This window comes from Tasmannia lanceolata, unplaced genomic scaffold (assembly GCF_043159265.1).
Source record: "Tasmannia lanceolata isolate RefF3 unplaced genomic scaffold, GAP_Taslan_0.1 ptg000021l, whole genome shotgun sequence".
In the NCBI taxonomy this organism is placed as follows: domain Eukaryota; kingdom Viridiplantae; phylum Streptophyta; class Magnoliopsida; order Canellales; family Winteraceae; genus Tasmannia; species Tasmannia lanceolata.
In genome coordinates, this window is record NW_027518698.1 from 5,543,233 (window position 1) to 5,561,824 (window position 18,592).

Sequence of the window (18,592 nt, forward strand, 5' to 3'; positions counted from 1 at the left end):
AGTGAGCTCCTGACTGAGATGCATAGAAAAGCAAGCAGGTTTACAAACGAGTTTCTTAAGGACATCTATGAAAAAAATATCAAGCATTCATGCTTACAAAGAGAGGAAAAAAACCATCACAGATAAGTACATACACAATGCAGGAGACTGCTAAAGGAAATGCAAAAAATGACAGAAGTACAACAATTTCCAGCTAACTTGCAGACAATCCGAATATCACTGAGGGTCGCTACGATGCTTCGTTAACAAAAACAAGCATCTAAAATTTTTACCCCTTGCCAAACTTACTTCGTTAAACATTATTACACTCCGTAACATGTATGTAAAGCTCATTGTACCACAATAGGAAGAAAACCTACAAAATTTTAATTTCAAACATGATGACGCACTTCCACGCAACAAAAACCGAAATATATAAATGGACTAACCAAGTCAAGATAGTTGTATTGTGTTCATATATCAAGAAGTAGCCTGCGAGGGTCTTCAACAACATCCTTGATACGGCGCAAGAAGAGAACTGCCTCTCTTCCATCGATCAGCCTATGATCGTATGTCACAGAAAGGTACATCATTGGCCTTGCCACAATGTTTCCCCCAACAACCATCGGGCGGCTCATTATCGAGTGCATACCAAGGATGGCTGACTGCAAAAAAAATGTGTGTCCATGAGATTAAGTTGCTAGAGAAATACTCAGGCCCTGTTTGGATTCCAGTAATTTTCTGGAAAAGGTTTGGATGGAAAAATATTTTTAAAAGTCCCTACTTTTTTTACACACTAAAAAGATAATTTGAACTAAAAACCGAAATATATAAATGGACTATTCAATTTTTACCCAGGGGAACCTTCAATTATGTTATTATCTATCTAAATTAACCATAGCATATCACTTCCCTCCAAAATTGTGGAAAGAAAAAGTTTTGTCAAGAAAAAAATTTCCGTTAGAAATGTTTTTCTTGCAATAGAAGCGGGCCTCAGTGAATTCCAAATTCTAAAAATGAGTGGAACAGCATGATAACATGAGGGCATACCTGCGGCGGATTGATGATCGGTGTACTCAGAAGACTGCCATAAACACCACCGTTAGATATTGTAAATGAGCCTCCAGCCATCTCATCAATGGACAGTGAGCCTTCATTGGCTTTCTTTGCAAGAGCGTGAATTTCCTTCTCTATATCGGCAAAGTTCATATTATTTGCATTGCGGATGACTGGAACGACCAGGCCCTAAAAAATTAAGGTAAGACTGTGAAGCAACCGAAATTTGTGAAAGATGGGCATGACACTGAGCTTTGAAAAGAACCTGGTCTTGAAATAGTGAAATGAACAATGGAAAACTATGCATGCAATATGGTTGGAAAATGAGTGTGGAATCAAAAGGAAAGACTCATCCACAAGTTGATTTCCTTCAGCAGAATTTGCCAACAACCATGGACCTGAAATTTAATGCATAATTTTGTCTTTTCTTTTTTAACTTGGTCTGGCATTTTGCACACCACAAGCTTTCAAGCTTCTTATGAGATGACAATGAATGGATTAACATAGGGAAGGGTTCTATATTTTGTTTATTTCAGGACAAACATCATAGATGATCACATAATTCAGCAGGATATAACACAATCAAAGCTTTCTGGCAGTCTACCTAGTTCAGGATATTGTATTTAATGACCAAACGCCACCATGGGAGATGATTGAAGAAGCAGAATCCAAGTGGATATCTGTTAAGCATCCATATCAATGAAAGAAGGGGGGGTGATATTCCACCCCCCCCCCCCTTCCTCCTCTCTGACAGATAAAATCCCCCCTTTAATGTTATCCGTTAAGTTTTAAAGGCAAAGAAAAACGTTACAGGGGGTGAATTTATCCTCAGGCAGTGAACCATTCTCACAGAAACCATTAAAGGAGGGGATTTTATCCATTTAAGGGGAAGAAGGGGAGGGAATATCATTTCCCTGAAATAATAATACCACATAAAAGTTGAATTCATGTTTATTTTTAGTTTACAAACTGCAGTGCTAAACATCATAGATGCCCTTAGTTACTTTGACAGAAACTTAGAAAGAAAGACAGGGCGAGAAGGGATTTTTTTTTTTTAAAGATAAAAGATTTATTAATAGCTGTAACCGGATTAAATCAACCGGGACAAGTTACACAGTGATAACCCAAAACCCCTCAAAATCCCCCATTAGTACAGCCCAACCCAACTAACCAGTCACAGTTCAACCCTTGCAGAATTCAAATTGCTAAACAGGACCCCTCATTTATATATGTGCTGACAGCATAAAATCCAACTCCAGCCCACCCCTGCATGACACCCTACTAAGCTACAGTCCTGATTAGTCAAACTTGCTGTCCTGAAAACGCTTCTGCTATCCCAGGATTTGAATTTGACTTTCCTTATCAATCCCAGCCCTCCTTGGTATCCAATACCATAAGATACTATGCTTCAACAGCCATGAGTGTCCCTGAATCAAGTGGCAGGGATGCATCGATCCAGCCCACACCAAATGTACCAGGCAAACATTGAAGAGGAGTGTAACAGTCCCGCTCAAATCCTGAGTCCATTTTTCGCACCCTTTGGCTCTAATCTTGTACAGTCAGCATTTCCTTCCTATCTGCTCCCTCTTTAGCCAACTTATCTGTTGGCCGATCGATTCCTATGCTGGAACTTAGGTACAATATTCTCGACAAGATCCCTAATTTTCTCTATGATTGCAGAAAGCTTCCACAGCTCGACTGCTTTGTTAGTTGCTCATGCTATGACGTTGGACAAGTGCACACTTTTCTCCTTTTCCGGACCTGCAGTGTAAGTGACCCTAGTAAGGCGGAGGCAAGAGCTCCCTTTTGGAGCTTGCCATGGTTTGCAAAAGAGCCCCGCGCACCAATCATCATTGAGGGGTTTCTGCAAATGCCATGCCGTGGACCAGCAAGAGTGTCTGGTCCATGGAACTTAGCCAATTTTATATCAGAAATACGGGATCTGTGTGCATTGCTAGTGCCAGAATTTTCTCATACGAGAAGGTCCACAAATTACCTTGCTAATTGGTTTGTGAAGGAGGGAACGGACAAAGAATTGATTGAGACTGTAACGCATTAGATGCGATCCAGAGCTGAAAGGGCAGTGGAGAGATAGTAGGCATTGTAATAATTTTGGTGTGGGATGCCGTGTCCCCTTGGCTGTACTTTGTTTGCTTCCCTTTAAAAAATCAATACTTCACAAAAAAGAAAAATGAAAAAAGAATAAAAGTTGAGGGACGATAGAGGAAAGGGCGCCCGTTTCATAAAGAGATAGAGAATTGATTGAGACTGTAACGCATTAGATGCGATCCAGAGCTGAAAGGGCAGTGGAGAGATAGTAGGCATTGTAATAGTTTTGGTGAGGGAAGCCGTGCCCCATTGGCTTGTACTTTGTTTGCTTCCCTTTAAAAAATTGATACTTCATAAAAAAAATTTAAAAAAAATAAAAAAAAAAAGTTGAGCGACGATAGACGCAAGGGCGCCCTTGCAGAGCGGGAGAAGGGCCCTTGATTGGATTCATGCCATTTTCTGCAAATTTTTTAAAATCGGTTGAAAAAGAAAAATTAGTTTCGTGAATCCAATCAAGGGCCCTTCTCCAGCTCTTTATGAAAGGGCACCCTCGCCTCTATCATTCCTCAAAAAACTTATTCCTTAGTCAATTATACCATTACCGTTATCTCAAGCCTAAAAAGCACATGCGTTCTTCAATTTTAAAATTTTTAGAAGAAACTTGAAATTAAAATTCTGAATTTTCATGAGTTCTTCAATTTTTTTTATTCTAGTTAATTATGCACTTTTTTTTTGGAAGATCACAATTTTATAAATAGAAATCAGAAACCGGGCAGAAAAGCCCTGGGAACAAGGCGTCCTCGAGAGCAAATAAAGAAAAAATCACCGAAAAGAAACCATACAGCAAAACACCTCTGAAACAGTCACCCCCAACCAAATTGTTCCACCCATCTAGTGCCTAAAACATATCCCTCCTATTCTCATGTTCATAATTAACGATCTCCACACCCTCCTTTTCCACTCCTTTAGCCATCTTCATTAGCTGATCTTTTCATAGGGTGAAAGTCAGGTCTAATTGTCAAAACTAGGTCCCTAGTTTCTGAGATGATGTCCGCCTAACTTCCAATGTCTGGTTGCTTTTTTGCGGTCCCATTCAATAACATTTGATGAATTGCCTTCTATTATAAGCGTCTGGTCCTAACTTTTACTAACCATCTCAAACCCAACACAAGTTGTGCGTAATTATACAATTTCAAGTTGTGCGTAATTATACAATTTCTTCGTGACTTTTTATTCTTCATCCCTTTTATTTCTTCAAGAAATCATGGTCAACATGAAATGAGTTAACCTGACGCATCTCACTTTCAAGCAAACTACTTTTCAATTTATTAAAGAATGCTACTAAAGGAGGGCCATATCAAGAAGCAATTGTGCAAATAGTAAAAGCACACATCATATAAGTGACGTATTTAGGTCATAATCACGCGCTATGATTTTGTATCAACCCACAGCGACCAATACCATTCGCACATCTGACAACTTTCAACTAATAGTAGATAGAAGTGCCTATAAGTACAGTTAGAGTTCTTATAATTTATATTCCCGGTAGCATCTTTTTATATGAATTATTAGAGCATATTAAGTACTAGAAAATAAGTTTATCACTAGATTTTTCTTGCAGTATCACTGCCCCTTATCACCACCCCTAAAATTTCATTTCTTTTAGCATTTAATACTGAGAGAAAGAGTGGGAAGAGAGAGATAAGAGGACTTACAATTCTTCTCATTTGAGAGAGATGAGTTGGCGGTGTTACACTTTTTGGTTAGAAATATAATGTATATACACACCCTCTGATCCTGTCCGGATGCTAGTAGTATCAAATGTAATTATGATCTATGAATTTTGACACATGTTTTTATTTCTATTCCTTCTCCTAAGTTGTACTTACATACCCTTGTAAAATATATGTACTTTCAACAACATTTTCTTACAAGGTACTCTCTTATATCTTATATCACGACTTTTTTCCATAATTTTTTATTAAGTATTAGAAATAAGAGATTATAAATTACCAATGTAGGAACAATGTCGGTTCCTGGTCTAGCCATAGGATATAAGAGATTATAAATTTATGAAGCATTAATTATAAGAGCCCCAACTGTATATGATGATTTGGATCCTCAAGGATCTAACATTCTAATGTTGGAAAAATTTAAAAACAAATGCAACTTAAATAACAAGAAACTAAATGCATAGGATAGGGGCACTACCTTAGGTGTACCAACAGCAATACTGATATCAATGTATTCTCTATATATGATATCTTCACCATCAATGACAGCATTGACAATGGGGAGATCTTGGAGTGAACAGACAGCAGCCTGAAACAAAATGAAATAGAGATGAGAATCAGACAATAAAACAAAGTCGGACAATGCAAAATCGTAGAGATTACGTACTTTTACAAATCCAGACATAAGTCCCAACTTCACCCCGTGCTTTTCCAAAAAGGCGTCTTTATAATCAGAACGGAGCTTCATCAAGTTAGTCCTGCACCATACAACATATCAACAAGGGGAAACAGTGACTGAGTAAATATATTATTAAATATCCAAAAAATTCTACAAAAAAATGGTCTGCAACAATTGATATTCCATCAGGTCAAATATTACCTCTACATAAGACATGCCTAGGATATAGGTTGCAGTCTGTGGCATGCTAAATTATATTTTAGAAAAAATTGAAGAGATTATTGCTTGTCAAAGAAAATCATGGCTGCCCCAAACTCAAAATGAAAGAAAAAATCAAACTTGTATCACCTACATGTCAACCTCATTGAATGTGGTCAGCATCGCATGTGTTCTGGGAGTCCTTCAAACGGGTAGCAACCCGTTTCCTAAGTCTAGTCATAGGAACCTGTATGCAAGGTTAAACAAAATCAAACTGACAATAAATGGGTTTTCCTGTTAAAATCCTTTAGGTATGGGATGGTAGTGAGACTTCTTTATACAATATATTTTGGCGAGTAAGGTGATGGCCATGAGACTTACCCGCCTTTCCCTGTCCTTGGGAGGAAGCTGAGGTTCTGTGACTGAGGCTTTAGGAGAGGAAGGGGCTTTAGGCATCTCTTTGATGGCAGCTTCTACTTTAGGAGCTTTCTTGAATGTTGTCTCCTTTTCTGCAAGAGAAGGTGGCTTAGGAACATCCTTAGGTTTCTCCTTCTCTGATGGAACATTTGTTGTAGTGGCATCAGACTTTGAAATGACAGCAACCTTGGTTCCTGGCATCACGGTATCACCTTCCTTTCCCACAAACTACCAAATTTACAAAGCCACCAACATTACCACAATTACCAGCACATCCATTATCAATAGAAGAAGCATTTGGAAAACATAACAGCCAAAAGCATGGTTAATTTACTGGTAATGAAATTTTACCTTTTCAATAATTCCCGCTTCAGGACTAGCAACATCAATGGTCACCTGCCGGAAGAGATAAAATTGGTGAATTATAAAAAGAAAATCATTTTTCCCTGTTACCAATGTTCAGGATTGAAATAATTGTCTTGTTGTAAAAGTACCTTATCATTTTCAACTTGAGCAATTGTCTCATCAACTTCTACACGATCACCAGGTTCTGCTCCCCACAGATTACAAGAATGAATTCCAGTCAAGATAAAATACATACAAACCCCATAAACATAAACACACCGCCACCCTTCAAATATGATACAGGCAAAAATGGGACAAGCAATTTATAGAAACACCACTATTGTTACAAAGGACAGTTGCATAAATTCTACTAACATACATACTTTTCAATAATGTTGCCAGTGTGCCATCAGTAATAGATTCACCCATCAATGGGACAACAGCATCAACCAGTTCACCTTTCATCTAACAAAGGAAACATCAGAGGGGCCAGATAGTCCACTTACAAACATATTCACCAGAAATATTTAAGATTCTCAAAACAGGGAGAAAGGAAGATGAATGAGCAGCACCATACCATTATCCGAAGCAAATGACCTACTCAATGCTCGGTGAGGAGAGTCCTTTTGAAGAAATTGAACACTTTCCCTACATAATGGCATGGAAAAGTTTTGAGAGGAAAGGCTAAGCAAGCCATATGCCCTGTAACACTACAAGTTCCTAGTTGTTAATGTCATAGTTTCTTACCCAAAAACTAGAAAAAAATTGATTCCCAAAACAGAGGCAGCAGCATAAAAATGGTCTCAAAATAAGGTACTTTAGCACCAATACAAACGAAATTAATCAGTAAATCTATTGTAAACTGCTAACGTAACCGGCCTCGGAGCAACTTGACCACCTGTGCAAAGCATATAGTATATGATAATCAGTCTCAACCATAATGGTAGAAAAAATAAGCAGACATTAAGCAATAGAGAGTCTACAAGATCACCTGGAAAAATATGGTGACTGAAGTTGTGGACATGCCTATATCCTCTTGCCAGATATAATCTCTGCAAAGATGTTTCAAAAATAAAAATAGTAATGAGATTCTCTCAAGAATAATATCTAAGCAATTAAGTCATCAAATACAAATATTCTATGCTACCATGACAATGAAGTGTTTTTTTTTTTTTTTGAAAAAATGACAATTTATTATAATATGGTTGGGACCAAGGTTTAAAATTTCGGTTTTGGTACCGGTTTCAGACCTTGAAATTTCGAAATTTAGGTCGAAATCTGGTACCAAACCCGAAACTAATATTTTATTCAATATTAAATTTCGGCCAAAATTTCGGTGAAATATTAAATTAATATTAAAAAAAAAAAGATTTTTTGGGTCAAATTTCGGAAAAACCGAAATTCTGAAATTTCGGTCGAAATAAATGACCGTTTCGGTTTTTACCCATTTCGGTGTTGGTCTCCACCGAAATCCGAAATTTCGGTCCGAAACGGTCGAAATTTAAAACCATGGTTGGGACAAGGTGTCCCCACAAGCTTACAAGTAGGATTATAGTCATTATCCCCGGTAGGGCCTACAAAAAAGATACAATCACTGGTGACTTCATTCGCCGATCTCCTACGATGTTCAATCCTAGGATCCGGGAGTCCTATCAAGTCCAGTACTTCTGCAACCAGTTCCTGTAGTTTCCAAGGCCCCTTTGAGGATCCGGAGGCCCACGCCACTGCATTTGTGGAGTCACCCTCAACAATTAAAGGACGCTGATTGTTCTCAATGCCCACCTCAATCCGAAGAGGAGTGCCCTGATTTTCGCTTCGTTTGCATCACAGATGTCAGCCGGTCGGGAGAAAGTCATAACTGTAGATTCACTATTATTTCTAATAATTCCCCCTATACCAGCCTTTCCCTGGGTTACCGAGAGAGCACCCATCAAAATTGAGTTTCAACCACCCATCTGGCGGTGCCATCCATTTGGGTTTGGGCTTGGTTCTTATTGTTCTGTCCCAGACAATTGACCACCAATTCTTTATGAGATCTCCCATACCTAAGGAATTCATTTCTTAACCTTGGCCCATGAGACTAATTCCACCTTAACATCCGATGTAATGCTCTGCCTGTATCACTGAAAGGTCCGCTTTGCCAAGTAAGAAGAAGAGAGCTAATTGAGCCAGGAAATACCCAATACATAGCAAAAAACGCCTACGGCTCTAACCCACAGATGGTATGAATATGGGCAATGCAGCATAAGGTGGTGGTCCAATGCTTCCTCATTCTTCTGGCAGAGGACACACATGCTTGCTAAACTGAAATGTCTTTTCTTCAGGCGGTCACAAGTATTAATTTTCCTGTGTACCAACGTCCATCCGAAGGCAACCACTCTTGGGGGTGCTAGGGATTTCCATATACTCCTGGTCGATGTTGGTTGGCAGACATTTAGGATCGCAAAGAAAGATTTTCCCTAGCCTGTGAGCAATATGTCGACTCCAACATAGATAGAAGCCTTTGAAGATCATGAATTTCCTGCTTGAGATCCCAGCGTAATCGTATATCCCAGAAACCTCTGCCTCTCTACCCTTCTCTTACCAGATAGTTTGACACCGTAGCTTCTGGCCTTACCGCAATTCTGAATAGTCGTGGGAAGTCCATACTCAATAATGTTTTGTCGCACCAAAAATCTAGCCAGAATCTCACATCCGTGCCTTTACAACCTTTATAGTGTATTTCTCGTTCAAAGTCTTCTTTAACAGAGCAGATAGACTTCCAGGCTCCTTATCCCTTCCCTCCCGATGGTTTCTTAACATTCCAGTCTCCCATTCCGATCCATATTTCGATCCAACTACCCGATGCCACAATGCGATTTTCTCTTAACCATATCTCCATGGCCACTTGCCAAGCAAGGATTTGTTTCGCAGTCTTAGTTTCCCAATCCCCAAACCTCCATCTCTTTTTGATTTGGTTACCCTCTCCCAGTTGATTAAATGTCTTAGCTTCCGCTGTAATCTTTCAATTGTCAATGCTACCTTCACCGGAATTTTGGAGCGAGACATAAAATATACTGGCATGTTTGAAAGGGCCTCTTTTATCAGTGTAATTCTTCCCCCAAGAGATATGCATCTTTTCTTCCACGTTGCTAGTTTCCTTTCTATTCTCTCCACCACCGGGTCCCATTGACCAGTCGACGGGATCCCAAAACCTAACAGTAATCCCAAATAGGGAACTGGAAAGGTTCCGGCATGACAGCCAACCACCTGTGCAAGGTTTTGAACTTCTCGTTGATCCATGTTGATGCCCAAAAGCATACTTTTGCCTAATTTAATTTTAAGGCCAGAAGTGACCTCAAACCATTTGAATATCTTCATGATATTAGGGATAGCGTGACGGTTTCTTTGCAAGAACACGAGCGTATTGTCAGCGAATTGAAGGTGTGTTATTTCTTCACCATTGAGCCCAACTTGCAACCCACGAATCAGATCTGATCTATTCGCCTTCATCCTCATCTGACTGAGGGCCTCCACCACCATTATGAAAAGGTAAGGGGCTAAGGGGTCCCCCTGTCAGATACCCCTTGAGGCCTTGAAAAATCCCTCCGCTGAACCATTAAGAATAACCGAGAAAGTATTGAACGATATGAGCGATCTAGTCCATATCCTCCATTTTGGCCCAAAACCCATCTTTTGTTGTATAAAGTCGAGAACCTCCCAGTCTATATGGTCATAGGCTTTCTCGATGTCTATTTTAAAAACTATGCCCGAACTTCCACTTCTCTTCACAAAATCGATAACTTCATTAGCAATGAGCACCCCATCCAAGATTTGCCTTGATTCAACGAAGGCTCCCTGAAATTGGGATATAATATCCCCCATAATATTTTTAACTCTCCTAGCCAGCAATTTAGAGATGATCTAAAAAATGCTATGCCTCCTGCTAATTGGGCGGAAGTCCTTGATCCCAATTACCCCTTCCTTTTTGGGATTAGTGCACTGAAGGTGGCTTTTGCTGCTTCATTGATGAGTCCTCTTTCCTGAAATTCATGGAAAAAAGCCATAATGTCTTCCATTAGGATGCCCCAAAATTTTTGGAAGAAGGCCATCGGGAAACCAGCGGGGCCCGGGGCCTTATCCCCAGCCATGGAAATTTCATGTTGTCTTCTTTGTCATTCCACATAATGGTTCTTCAGAGTTGCTCAATGCATTGGATCACTGAAATCAAGCGAGGGAATAGAGACAAGAAATAAAGGGTGAGGTTGGCCATGATAGACTCGATCAAAGTGATTTTGCCACCTAGGGAAAGCCGGCTCTTGTTTTTAGGGAACTAGTTTTTTTTATTAATTTCCGCTTCAAATGAATCCTTGATGTACAATAAAAGTTGGGTTGAACAGAATATGGCAGATCATATTTATGATCAGAATTTTGATCTTGGTACACATCAGATTTTTTTAATATTTTACTGGTATATTTCAGACTATTCCTTTTTATCATATTCAAAGATCGTATCATTCAAAAAAAAATCATATTCAAAGATTATTTTTTGTTAATAGTTCCTTTTCTGAACAAATCGAAGACCTAATAAATCAAACTATCATTAAAAAAAAAACCTAATAAATGAAACTAATCCTTGGATGCCACGAAACATATCACCCGTGCCGTGAGTGGGAGCCGCCAAAGGGGAGGCCCACTATGCCAAAGGTGAGAGATAGACTATTTTGGAAGATAGTTAATGCCACTTTTATATGGGTTTGTTTATTCATCTTTTTTATAATTTTGACTTAAACATGCAATTTTGGCAATCAAACAAGGAATCGGAGTTAATTGGCAATTGAAATTCCAATGAATGCCGAGCATTTGTACAACCAAACATAGCTGTATTGAATTCATCTTTACCACATGAGCAAACATTTCTTGTAATCTGTTCAATATGTTTCGGTATATCCTTTTTACAATTGGCGTTGTCTTATCCGCTGGGGTTGAAAACAGAAACGAGTCAGTCGTTTCATGTTGGTTTTAGCCAACATTAACGCTTCCTGTAGACCTATGATACACTTCCCATGATGCTTTTGACCTGCTTCCTTTTCAATTTCTATATTGCTTACTTAGTGTTTTTTTTTTCTTTTTTTGAAGGGTCTTACTTAGTGCTTTTTTCTCCCACTGTTTCTCATTTTTAGAGCTTTCGCTTACTGCTTCAATTATAATCATGATATGCATAGTTCAATAGCCCTTACTTCAGCCATGGTAGTTTATGTGAGCCAAAATAGCTGAATGTTTATCTCACAAGAATGTGAAGGTAATGAGAAATGCTTGTCCACGCCATTCGTATGTATCATAGACCAATAATATTGTACATATACAGCTATCTTTTTCTGTTGGGGTTGTCTTTTTGTTCTATTTAAGTTTTGTGATAACTTATTATTCTAAAATTTACGTTTTCCTCTTTTAAATTCATTTGTTCATGTCCGCACACGTTCAAAATTACAAATTTCATCTCTTATTTAATGCTCCATCAACTTTGCTGAATTCTTTTATGATTTTGGAATTTTTGTTGAATGGTTGGTGAGCAAGATGGAAGTAATTTCATCGAGTAATTTCTACAAAAACAATTTAACGTTCGACCAAAAGATTTTGGAGTGTGGAAAGCTGGGATCTGGAGGCTGCAGAGCATTGACGTTAAAGGAGAGGTCGACTGCTGAGAGGCCAATGAGAAAGGAAGCCCGCTGGAGTACATATAAGTTGATTAAAAGTTGTTTGTGCATAATATTATTTCTTCGTACATAGAAACGAAATAATCTTGCTTGCAGATAGCAATTGTAGTTGTTGTAAGTAATGTTAAGTTATACTTTTAATAAGGATATGGATATGGGATTCATCTGGCTTATTTACCGTGAAATTTTTTTACTGTCAGTTGTTACCTGCTTTTGGAGCCCCTATCTCTACTGATGTTTGGAAGTTTCATGGCCCCCCATTAGTATCTTTTTTCAGCTGGGCAGTGTGCAATGGGAGGATTCAAACCATTGAGTTTCTAAGAAAAAGGGGTATGTGCCTGGTGGACCATTGTTCGCTGTGTTTGGAAGATGGGGAATCGATTGACCACCTTTTTATTCATTGCAAGGTAACAAAGGAGATTTGGGGTCTCATTCTGGATAGGTTTGGAATTTACTGGGTCTTTCCAAAGTCTCTAGCAGAACTATTTTCGAGTTGGGATTTTGTGCCCTGGAAAAAGAAAGGTAAGGTGCTTTGGAGATTATGTTTAATAGCTTTGTGGTGGGTCATTTGGAAAGAAAGAAACTCGAGAGTTTTCGAAGGAGTGGCAAAGTCATCGTATTGGTTATATAATAAAGGGATAATTACATTTACACCCCCTCTAGTTTCTGACACATCCACGTCAACCCCCTATAGTTTAAAAAGTGACAAAGACATCCCCTCTAGTTTCGTTTTGTTTTGCCCCCTCAGCTGAAGGTTCGTCCATAGATTGAAGGGTTAGGATGATTCGATGGAGCTGATTTTTTGGGCACACCCTATCTATGTCAGGACCCATCAAATGAACGCTTTGGATCATCCAAATAATGTGGGCCCATACCCGAATCCAAACACTACCAAACGCTTTGGATTCGGGTATGGGCCCACATTATTTGGATGATCCAAAGCGTTCATTTCATGGGTCCTTACATAGATAGGGTGTGCCCAAAAAATCAGCTCCATCGGATCATCCTAACCCTTCAATCTATGGACGAACCTTCAGCTGAGGGGGCAAACCTTAAACAAAACGAAACTAGAGGGGATGTCTTTGTCACTTTTTAAACTATAGGGGTTGAAGTGGATGTGTCAGAAACTAGAGGGGGTGTAAATGTAATTATCCCTATAATAAAATCATCGCCATGGTTATTTATTGGGTGAAGAGCATCCCTCTGTTTACATTCGTATCAGCCTTCGATCTGTGGGAGGGGTGGCGCATTGTGTGCTCTAAAGGTATGAGGAGAGAGAAGAGAAGTCAGAAATGGGAAGCCCCTCCTGAAGGTTTTCTTAAATTAAATTTTAATGGGTCCTGCCTGGGTAATCCGGGTCCAGCTGGGGTTGGAGGGCTATGCAGGGATTCCCGAGGGGTGGTATCGTGGGCTTTTGCAGGTCCAATTGAAAGGTCTGACTCATCTAAAGCGGAAGTAAGGGCTGCTTATCAGGAGATAAAGCACCTAAGTGATGATTCTTATGATAGGGTGATTGTGGAGGGAGATTCTTCAAATGTAATTAGTTGGTTATCTGGGAGAGTGGCTCCCCCATGGAGATTCCTTAGTTACTTTGAGAAAATTTCTGATCTCATTTCAGAGTCGTCTATGGTTTATAAGCATATTAGACACGAAGCAAATGGTGAGGCGGATTCTCTCGCTAGATCTGCAGTACATAAAGTGGGGTAGGAGTGGTTCGATTTCCTTCCCCCGTGAGAAGTTTGTTCTGTATTTTCCATTGTATTTTGTTGTCTTTTTATGCTTTTCCTCTTTGTATTTCTGGTGGACCATCTCGGTTCCTTTTTCAATATATTGCCATTTCCAAAAAAAAAAAAGTTATACTTTTAATGGCATCCAAACAAAAAAAAAGTCTTAGATATGAAATTAGCTTAAAGTAACATTTTCTGTTTTTTTTTTTTTTTTTTTTTTTTTTTGCAAATGATCCCTGATTTTAGTGTTAACTTAATAGGCTGTTAGTTTGCTGGCTACTTATTTGTCAATTTGTAAGAAGTACAACTGCTGGATTTTCAGGAACCAAAATGAGAGAAGTTGTTCTTTAGACAAGAAAGTAATGCAGCAAATCATCTTTGTTATAGGACTAAGCTGTAGGTTTGACGCTTCGTAAATAGGCACCAGAGTGAGGAGTGGAGGAAATCATGATGTGTCTGTAACAAATTCCACTTTACTCCCCAACATGTTTGAGACATCATTATTGAATTTTTTTCCCCATTGGAGACACCCCCCCTTAAAAAAAAAAAAAACACACACACACACACATCTTCCAACCAAACTCTACTAAAATGGTAAATTTTTATAGAAGAATAGTGGAAAAGATTTTTTTTCTTCTCTCTTCTCTTCCCTATCTCTCTCTTCACTCTCTATATTGGTAATGACCCCTAACCTTTCCACTACTCTCCGGGAGGACTGCCGCGCAACCAAACATTACTTACCATTATTCATCTATTCTCTGAGCAGTAAGTTTAGACATCTTCTATGCTTGTCTCCTCTCTTTTGACTTTTTATTCCACTAGTCTCCCAGCACCCATGCACAACCAAACATAGCCTACAGGTTATCCAATCATTAGTTGTGAACTCTTAGGGCCCCTGCATCAGTTGGAGGTCAAAATGCCTTTTTGCATGGTGAGTTACAAGGAGAAGTGGATATGACGACACCTCTGGGCTTGAAGATTCCTAATAGTGAAGGAAAGACCTATAGACTAAAGAAACCAATTTATGGCCCAATGAAATCCTTTGGGACTCGGTTTGAATTTGATGGATTTAGTAAGGCAATAATAACTTGGGCTATTAACAAAGTCACACTATCATATACCCTCTTTATTAAGAAAGGGGGAGAGCTTTTGGTGGATTTAATCTTGTATGTAGATGATATTGTGGTAACATGAAATGTTACATCAGAAGTAGAGAAGCTGAAGAAATTCCTTGAAAATGGGTTTAAGATGAAGGACTTTGGGAACTTGAAATATTTCTTGGGAATAGAGGTTGCCAGATCGAAAAGGGGGAACGTCATTTCATAGAGGAATTATATTCTCAATTTACTTAAAGACACTGAGAAAGTAAGAAGTTAGGTACAAAGCTGACTGACACTCCTATTGATTCTAACTATAAGATAAGTGATAGTGAGGGGTGTTGCTTCCCAATAAGGGGGAGTTTCAGAGATTGGTGGCGAGGTTGCCCTATATGCCTCTTATGCAACTAAACATTGCCTATTGTGTAAGTGTAATAAGTTAGTTTATGCATGATCCTTAAGCTTCCCATTTGTAGGCATCCGGAAGAGTTCTTAGATATCTGAGGAGTTCCCTATGAAGGGGAATTGTTGTTGTCTAATCATGGGCACCTAAGGCCAAAAACCACAAAAAGACCACTATGTTCACAATAAAGACAAAATATTATATACCAACAACTTGCGTACGGCTTTTACTACAAGCTCTATGATGTGTTACATGAAAGTTCACATATTCACAATAAAAGCATTTCCAGCCTTTCTTCTCCACTCGACTCTTTGCTCTAATTAAGGAGTTCCTTGTTTTCTCGCATAGAAAATTCTGGTTCTTTTTTCCACCGCAGGTCATTCGGTATCAATTTTAGTGATGCTTTACATCTCAAGAAGCTCTGCGACTGATATTTTGTCAAATAGTTAAACTATTGCAGGGACTTTGAGGGGAAATTTGGGAGAAAAAGGAGAAACTTATTTGGAGTTGAAGATATATTACTAGATACAATATTTGGGAAAGGATAAATCCACCCCTTTTCATCACTTGGGACACCCGGCTACAATGTATCTATGACTGAAAAGGCGCTGATGTACTTCACATTTGAAGGAATGAAGTGACCTGATTCCCACGTACAATGTAGCTGGGTGTCCCAAGTGATGAAAAGGGGCGCATTTATCATTTCCCTAATATTTTCCCTTCATCAATTTTGAACCAGAGATAAAAGGAAGAAAGAACTTGAAGCAATTAGACATATTCATTAAGTCAATTGATGCTCAATGGGAAGAAGTGATGCAATACCTTGGTCGAATAAAACAAAAATTATTGAAAAAAATGTGGAAGAGATAAAACTAATGAGAAAAGAAAACAAGTCAAATTTGATCAAGTGCACACTCAAATCAATCCAATATGAATGTAAATTGAATGAACAAGTTGAATATGATCAAGTGGCTATTTCTTATACACTTCCTCTTGCCTACCAAATATCCTTAGGGTGTTAGAGATCTGGAACATTAATGAGGAACTACTACTCCATTGGTTTAACAAAATTGTGAATGATGAGCTGCTTTAAAACTCAAAAGTTAAAACTATCTGCAACACAGACCTATTTCATGCTAATTCTTTTTCAGATAATTCTTTTATTGCAAAGTAAGTTTAAAAAAAAAAAAACTAACTCCCTACAACAAAAGTAAAAGAATTCATCGTGTTAGTTTTTAATAGCATCTCATTAGTCCCTTTATCAAAACGTAAAAAATGAGAAGCAATGAACCAAAACAACTTATACCTTTTCTCCCACAAGTCAACAACAAGTAAATATAATTGCCTACTGTAGAAATAAAATATCAACATAAAAATGATTCAAAACGTAATAGAAAGCTTTAGTTTTTACCGAAAGAGGGAAGGCTCCACATCTGACTTTCTGCCTAGCAACTCCTCACATCTTTCACAATTGACTAAGATCCTCCTAATCAATAAAAAATGAAACTTTAGAAACTTTAAAAAAACAAGTTCAATATTTCACACCAACTAGATTTTCAAAACCAAAACCTACACAGACTATTTTTGCAGGGATTCCAATTCAATCTACCAGTTTTGAAAAATTCAAGCACAGAACTCGTGATTCTTATGTGATCTTTTACCGGTGTAAAAACAGAAGTGTAGATTTGATCCACGGTAAAAAAAAAAAAAAAAAAAGGAGAAACAGACAGGCAATCTCAGAGGTTTAGGTTGTGTTCGGCAACCATTCGTTAAAAATGTCAACTAAGCCTGTTTCTCCTAATTCTGGGTTTTTTGCAACTAAAGTAGGCAGAATAATGAGATTTTCCGAAGCGACTATGATCCACTTCGGAAGATTCTCATTATCCCATTTCCGCTCGTTTCATCGAAGAATGCCGAAAATGGTTACCGAACACACCCTTAAGTAGCCTAAAATCTCAATATCGGCAAACGAACTAAAAACAGAGAGGAAACAACATAAGAGAAAGAAAAAAAGAAAAAGAGCTGGAAATCAGGAATTAGGAAAGAATAAAACCTAGATTTCTAGAACATCCATGGAAACAGTAAAGAGGTCTGAAACCGTTCTAAGAAATGCAGCGGAATTAAGGATAAAACAGTGTATATAGGTATGGCCACATATATATAACATTCACAAATGAGTACCAAACAATCAACAGAATTTACTTGAATAAAAATTTAAAAATAAATTATTTTTAAAAAAATAAAATGCATTTTAGTTCTTTTATTCTCTCTCTCTCTCTCTCTCTCTCTCTCTCTCTCTCTCTCTCTCTCTCTCTCTCTCTCTCTCTCTCTCCATGCTGTATTGACCATCTCGGTCGCTTTGCTTTTCAATGAAATTTGGCAACCTTGATAAAGAAACTCTAAACCTAGAGGTTTCAACCTTAAATCCATTTTGTAGATGATACTGCACGTATAAAACCTCCAAAAACTTAAATTCACAATGTGAGAGTAATTCAGTAAGAGCTCAAAGTCTCACAAAATTAAAGGTAGATGGTAAAAACAGAGAGGGAGAAGAAAAACACGAAAAGACAAGAGAACTTATATAAAACAAAACCTCGAACCATAAGAAAAGGGCCTGTGATTAACAAAACGACAAAAACGAAATGATAGAAGCTACAACTGCAGGATTAAAGCATGAAAAAGTATGGCTTATCTACCTCATTGATTTCAAGATCCAGCCAAAAATTGGAAAAAAATGCTAGGGTTTCGTTTTCTCTACCTGTTCGTTTGAGCTTATCAAACCCTGAAAGACGCACGCCTACCAGATCCAAAGTAAACGCAGGGAGATATGGAGAGAACTCAAAGGCAAAGGGGCATTGAGAGATCGTGGGAATAAAAGAGGACGAGAGAGAGAGAGAGAGAGAGAGAGGAGATAACTTGAAATTCACCCCCTTGAGGAATAAATTCACCCCTTTTACCGGTTGTGGCTTCACAACCGGCAAAACACGGTACCTCATTGGAACGATTGCCGGTACCTCTCTCTCTACCATAGACATGGCATCTTTTGGGCATTAGCTTGCTCAGTTGATCTAGTGGGCCACCACTTGTCCAACTCATTGCTTCCTGTTCCACTGATCTTGAACACGGTACCTCAGTTGATCTAGTCACAAGATCCTAGCCGCACATCAACACTCGATGATCATCATTTACCTATTCAAAATATTTAATAAAAAT

General features: G+C 38.5%; 1 pseudogene across 1 annotated transcript; it reads right to left on the bottom strand.

Moving 5' to 3' along the window:
- Positions 1–68: 68 nt before the first annotated feature.
- LOC143855490 (dihydrolipoyllysine-residue succinyltransferase component of 2-oxoglutarate dehydrogenase complex 1, mitochondrial-like) lies at positions 69–18,325 on the bottom strand (annotated as a pseudogene). The gene is made up of 14 exons (XR_013237886.1): positions 18,138–18,325; positions 16,791–16,865; positions 7,448–7,508; positions 7,204–7,354; positions 7,034–7,104; positions 6,840–6,921; positions 6,606–6,661; positions 6,463–6,507; positions 6,076–6,339; positions 5,849–5,941; positions 5,485–5,575; positions 5,296–5,406; positions 1,030–1,224; positions 69–644 (listed from the first exon to the last, which is right to left on the bottom strand). The product of XR_013237886.1 is annotated as a dihydrolipoyllysine-residue succinyltransferase component of 2-oxoglutarate dehydrogenase complex 1, mitochondrial-like (transcript).
- Between the last annotated feature and the right edge of the window lie 267 nt (positions 18,326–18,592).